Source organism: Bidens hawaiensis, unplaced genomic scaffold, assembly GCF_021521415.1.
Source record: "Bidens hawaiensis isolate Kalapana, Puna unplaced genomic scaffold, B.hawaiensis_p1.1 tig00036750_1, whole genome shotgun sequence".
NCBI lineage: Eukaryota > Viridiplantae > Streptophyta > Magnoliopsida > Asterales > Asteraceae > Bidens > Bidens hawaiensis.
The window spans coordinates 103,407-110,384 of record NW_027496413.1 but is presented as its reverse complement, the minus strand read 5'-3'; positions in this window follow the sequence as shown (position 1 = coordinate 110,384).

Here is a 6,978-nt window from a genome sequence, read left to right as displayed (position 1 = left end):
AAACTATTTAAATTAAATGGGTTATCGTTTACTACCCTTTTTTCCATCCGATCACTTTGAACATCCTCCTCCATACTGTTATCCGTTTCATTTTTTTCAGCATCACTTGCATCCAAGACAGATCCTTATCTTCTTCATCCGTATCTGATGGCATAATAAAATTAGGCTTCCACCCACATGTTTCTCTAACTTGAATCTGAAAGGGCTTCTCTTCCACAAGTACCACCATTTTCTCATTTATCAACTCTTGAACCTTAGTTATAATGCATATTCTTCCCATTGACAAACTTTCCCCACTTTCATCATCTATCATCATACACTCTCCCCAAACCTCGGCTATCTTTTTAAAAGCATTTATTGTCCAAGAACATAACGGGTTACCCTTAATTTCGATCCATACCGCTCGTTCTGGAACTTTGAAGTACTTCGAAATTTGTTGTATATCTTGAAAAAAAACCTTCACAGCCTCACAAAGTTTGAATGTAGCACAAGATGTACTATCCCTAAATTCGATCCACACCTATTTTCCTCCAACGTATTGTATGTTCAACTCGTTAAATCCTTCTTTATGAAGCATGACATATAGCTTTTCTACACTATTAATGTCTGCCACTTTTGCCAATAAATTACAACTCGAATCTGGCATTACCAACAAATCACCTTTATCAAATTTCAAAGTTTTAAACTAGCATCCGATTTCATCCGATTATTCGACTCCAATCCTGTTGAGATTTCCTCGTCCTTATTAATATTACTAGTCTTCCCTGCTGCCACTTCTGCATAAGAGTTATGATTAATGGCCACCCCTTTTTTGGCTTCATTCACATTCCCATTTATCCCAACATTGCCTTTAACAGATTTCACATCCTGCCTTTCACTCCTAATCTCTCTAGCTACATCAGCAAAGACATGGTGACTTCCTATCCATATAGTTCTGAGATTGTTAATTAATCGATCCACATCCACTACATGTATAAAGCGAACAAACCCGAATCGTTTCCCCATTTTTGTAACCATAGGTGATATATAAACATCTACTACCTTTCCCCATTATTCACATCTTGTTCTCAACACTAATTCTGTCGCTTCGATTGGAAAATTCGTGATGAAAACGGAAGTTGTTACCTATCTAAGCGATTGATAGTTAGGGTTCGCACTTTGAACCCTTGCATAGCCACCCATGTTCCTTTCTTCTTGAGTATAATTGACGTTCTTAGGATTCTGTCCAGAATTTGAATTCCGCCGCAGATAAACTTGGCTGTTAAAGTTCCGATCTCGATCGTGCATCGGAACCCTCGTTATGTGATAAATCCAGTTGACGGCGGTTTAGTTGAAGAAGGGACAGTGTCACTGGCGTGCAACGCGTTGTAGTACAAGAGATCATGTAGTTAATTCAACCAAACCGTTGAAGTTCGATGTGTTCTCAAGGCTAAGAGAAAAGCTGTCACGTGAAGGAGCCGTTTTTTAGTTCAAATAAGTTTGAAGTTGCCAAACAGATTTCTCTTATCACCCTAATCAAAAAGAGACTTTTTTTTTCCAAACTAGTGTTGGTGGAAAAACTATTAACCAAAATGGTGTTCCTTAAAAACTATTTCCTAAAATAATGTGTTCATTTGTTTTTGTATTTGTCTTTTAAAATTTTAACTAAACTTCCTTTTCTTTTTATATATGAATTAATTTAATTAGTTTTGTATCTTTTTTTCGTTTTTAAGTTGTTCCCATTATATAAATTTATTATAGTGTTTTTTTTTAATAAAAATTTACCAACTGTTATACTCTTTTATTTTTATATTTTTAAAAAATACTCCATGTTAGATATAAGAATCATGGGATGTAAACTTAAATAATAAAATAGTAAAAAGACTAATCGAACATCAAAACTCGACCCAACTACTGATCTTGAGTCGTTTTTCTTTTTTTTTTTCTTATATAAAAGTTTAATATATAATGATTGTAAAAAACATTAACAAGTTGGCTTAAGCTTTAAACAAGTAGAGTTCGAGCTCGACTTTTTCACACGTTAAAATAAGCGAGCCGAGTCAAGTTGACTCGCTTTTCGAGAGTGAGCCCTAACTCAACTTGATGGATGGGTAAAACTTAGCTAGTTTTATATATTAATTAGTTATATTTAGTTAAATAATCGAATGAACATTGGTACTTCAAGCATTGTTTACGTGTTTTCAGGATATTGGAAGCTATGGAGCTTAACGAGGATATTTATGAGCTTGGAACGAAGATCGAGAAGTGTGAGATTGGACGTACACGCATCACGAAGCATTCAAGAAAAGAAAAAATGAAAATATGAAGTTTTACATCTTCGCGATACGCGAAGATGCAACGAAGGGCAGCTTCGCGATACGCGAAGTTGCAAGATGTCGGCCGCGACTATTTTGTCCTTCGCGATACGCAAAGAAGCATGCTGGGACATCTTCGCGATACGCGAAGATGCTTAAGTCGGCCAAAAATTTAGGTTTTCCCTATTTAAACCCCTTAACCTCCCCATTCAGCTAATAACGACTTCTAGAGGCAAAAGAGGCTGCTTAGGACGATCTTCCACCATTCCAAGGCGTCCAGTTCATCTCGGGTTTTCATGTTCATCAAGATAAGTGATATAATCAATATGTCGAAGCTTGGCTAGGTTTCTTGTTCATTCTAGGCTAGGTTTTTGTGTACTTTAACTTCTGACCAGATTCGTATGCTTAATGTTTATGAGCTTGATTGAGTTATTGCCTTAGTCTTGCTTAATTGTTGATTGATTATTTAAACAATTTGTGTTTGGGATTATTAATTAATGCATTATTTGTTTGGTTGGTTTTATCAACATTTAGGGTTTAAGCTCTTATGTCATTGATTAGTTATCATCAAATATTGTCTCTTAATTGGTTTTAACAAACATAAGTTGGTGATTAGGTAAACCGAGTTTCATTGTGTCATCAATTCGGTTAGGTTATCGTTTGACATCACAATCCAACTACTAGGTTTAGTAATTACTGCGTAATCAATATAATCGAATCTGGGATAAGTTAAATGTCACATTAACCGAACCTAGAATGAATGCTTTTATTAATATTATTTACAAATCGTTTTAAATTAATAATTAGTTTTAAATCTTTTTCTAAAAAACCGCTTGACATCGTCTGTCCGCCTTAGTTAATTAATTAATTTAGTTATATTAAATTAGCACTTTTCTTGAGTCTTTGTGGAGACGACCTTACTTACCCGTACTAGTTATAGGTATTTAAGTCCTTAATTAATCGTTTTTTAGTAGACCGCGACAGCCTACGTCACAACTCATGAAAAACTTTAATCGGATCAAGTTTGCTATTGGATAATTTATATTCTCCCTATCCACGGATTTCAAGGTGATTCAAACATCAAATTCCTGTGTAACCTCTTCAAACCAAAACTTAAATATTGTCACTATCTTAAGAACGAGGTATGGTAGTAAAGTTAGTATTTACTCTAGTCGTAATGAAGCTTATATAAAAGGTCAAATTATTAAAACCACCAAATGTCAAAGAGAGAATATGAAAAGAAAATACCGAGCCAATAAATTCGTTATGTTATTCGATACTTATTTTAGTTCAAAACTCATATCGGTATTTTCGGTACCGGTACTGTACCGATCTCATCCCAAATTATATAAAGATATATTTTATTTATTTTTTAGAATTTCTAATTTTGACCAAATTTTTATATGTGTAATAATATGACAAACCAACTTCAAGATTGCAAAACCTGCAAATTAGAAAAAAAAAATTTAAAGAAAAGAAAAAAAAGGGACCATTTTATCTAATAAAAAAAGTTGCAGCTTTATTTAATAAAAATCATTAAATATTAAAACTAGTTTATTTTATTAAAGTTATATGTTATCTAGTGATATTAGAAATGAGCAAAGTTTTAAAACCACTAATTTGGTAAATAGGTTTCCCTAAACACTCTTTAGGGAAAAAAATCATAAAAAAGATCAAATTAGAAGGACATATTTAACTAGAGGTCTATGTCAACATGTAATGAAGTACGTGATGAATATTTGAACATTAATTGTATTTGTTACATCGAAAACAAATTGCTTAGAAATATTTTCAAGTACATTATAGATTATAGATCGTTTTTCAAAAGATGAAAACCACTAAAGTGGATTTATAAAGAAATTCTATTTTCTTTTGATTTTTTTTTATTTTTATTGTGTACTTTCCAATGAGTAATCACATATATTTATTTATTATTTAAATATTAATGAATTTGGTATTATAGGATTCTCCAAATTATGTGAGGAGGTTTTTCATTTTTTTAGAGATGGTTAAATGTGGTTGTGAGAGGATGAGAGAGAAAATGTTACTGTTTATGATTAAATTTGGAGAAACACACTGTTCATCTCTATAATTTTTTAATGTTTTTGAAAATGGTTGTGAGTGAATGAGAGAGAAAAGGTAATGATAAAAGTATAAAAAAGTATTATTTAATTGAAAATGAGAGAGAAAATATTGTGTTTTTAGTATAATTATAGAGATGGAGATGAAGAATGGATTGAGAATGCTCTATGTGGCTTAACCTAAACCAGATCGAAAATCTATAATCAAGTGCTAGACATTCAAATACCAGATATTAGATACACCATAAACAACCAATGAGCTAGTGGTGGAGTGGTAAGTAAGAGACTTAGTGTTCTATGTGACCCAGGTTTGATTCCTGCCCACAACATTTAGTTTAAGAGGCACCAGAGTGATGATGGGAGACAAGGGGAGTACGTGGCTTTCGCTAGTTGGATCATGAACTGAACGGGTTTATCTCACCACATTGTCGTGTCTTTGGGTGAGTGTTCACGGGCGTTGGCCTTAGGTGAGGGTTTTTTCCGGATCGAAAGATGAGTGTATCACGATGCGGTAAATTTAGCCAGTAACTAATTTAAAGGATTCGTTGAATGTTAAAAAAATACACCATAAACAAATAGCAAAACTTTTCCATTATTTACAGGATTCGTGCTCCCTAAGCAACTATATACACGTTAAAGTCAATTCAAAATGCAATCTTTTCCACATTAAAACCGAACATAAGTCTGCTATAATACTAAAATTAACATTATTTAAGGAACATAAAATGCAAACCATATATTATTTTAGAATTTCTAAAGTATTTAATTAACATGGTCCCCTTTGGGGTTTTGAGTCAATACGATTGAAAGAAAGAGACCTGGCAAGTTGGAGTATTTGGCTTGCCTACCTGTTTAGAATATGAAACTCAGTCAGTTGTGTACGAATTAATATCGAAACTTTTTTATCTAAAATTTATCACTAAATATTTATTAAATTGTTGAAGACTGGTATTGTAACTTATATCTATTGAGTCAAACAATTTTTAGAACAGAGATTAGACTATGTGCCATCATTTTTATCCGTAATCAGAAACATATCAATCAATCAATTATATCTAGTTGAAAATCTCATCAATAGCAAAGCTATAAGTAGGGTCTGGGGAGGATGGGATGTAGACACACCGTACCTATATCCAATAGAATAGAGAGATGACTTCTAGAGAGACCCTCAGCTCTAAAAATCGTATGTATGAAAATCCAAGTTCAACAGTAATATAATTAATAATATACTTAGTAATAATAATGATAATAATATATAGATATATATTGAAATAGTAAGGATAAACTCCCACATATATATATATATAAGAAAAGAGAATAACATAATGATGTGTGATCAAAAATAAGGTAAAGAAAAGCCCTTAAGTTTACTACTTTCTCCCTAAAAATCATTAGCCTTAATCTGTAACCAGAAACCCGACTCGAATAACTATTAACCGGAACCCAAAGTACCCATACTCATGTACTTATAGCTAGAGGTGGTCAAAAAAACCGGTCCGGGAACCGGTTTGCCGGTTTAAACCGGAAACCGGTTTTTAAGAAAACCGGTTTTTAAAAAACCGGTTTGACCGGTTTGTATTTCGGTTACACGTTTTAGAGCCAAAACCGGTTAACGAACCGGTTATAAAAAAACCGGTTTTTTTTAATAACCGGTTATTAAAAAACCGGTTAACCGGTTTTTTTATAAACCGGTTTTTGACCGTTGTGGAAAAACCGGTTAACCGGTTTTTCCATAACCGGTTAACCGGTTAAAAACCGGTTAAAAACCGGTTTTTTTCCGTTGTATAACGGCTATATAGCCGTTTTTTTTTTTGACCGTTTTTTTTTTTTACCATTTTACCCCCACAAACATCTATATATAGTTTAGGTTGGGTATTGGTTAGATCACACTCGATTATACAACTCCAAACGCTCTAAACGTTTATTTCATACGCGATTATTTTGTTATCTCACGCTCAATTATACCACATTACCACTCCATACGCTCTTATTTCGTAGTCGATTATCATGGCCTCCCAAAGTGCTGCTTCATCCGTCAACATGGGTGCCTCGAACACGGGAGAAACGGTCGTTCGGGTCATCCCCACGAAACGAAACCAATATGTTTGGCAACATTTCGACCTATGCGAAATGTCTAACGGTAGCCAAAAAGCTCGATGCAAACATTGTTTGAAGTTTTATGGCAAAGATGCAAACTCCACTTTAAAAACGCATGTACAAAGGCCCTTTTGCAAGGCCTTGAAGGACGAATCGGGAAGTAGTTCGCAGCCGGAGATGACGAATCAAGGAACGGTGTTTACGTACGACCTTGAAGCGGTACGTCAACAGTTTTCAAACTTTGTGATTCAACAAACACTTCCTTTCAACCACTTCGACAACCCTCAATTCACGGAGATGATGCAAAAGTATGTTCAACCACGCTACCAACACGTAAGTCGTTCGACCCTTAGAAGAGATTGTCTTAAAGCATGGAAAAACGCTAAATCCGAACTAATTTCATACGTTTCAAACTTACAAACAGGTGTAAACTTAACAACGGATGTGTGGTCGGTACCTAATGGTTCGCCCGACTCATACATTTGTGTGACGGCTCATTGGGTTGA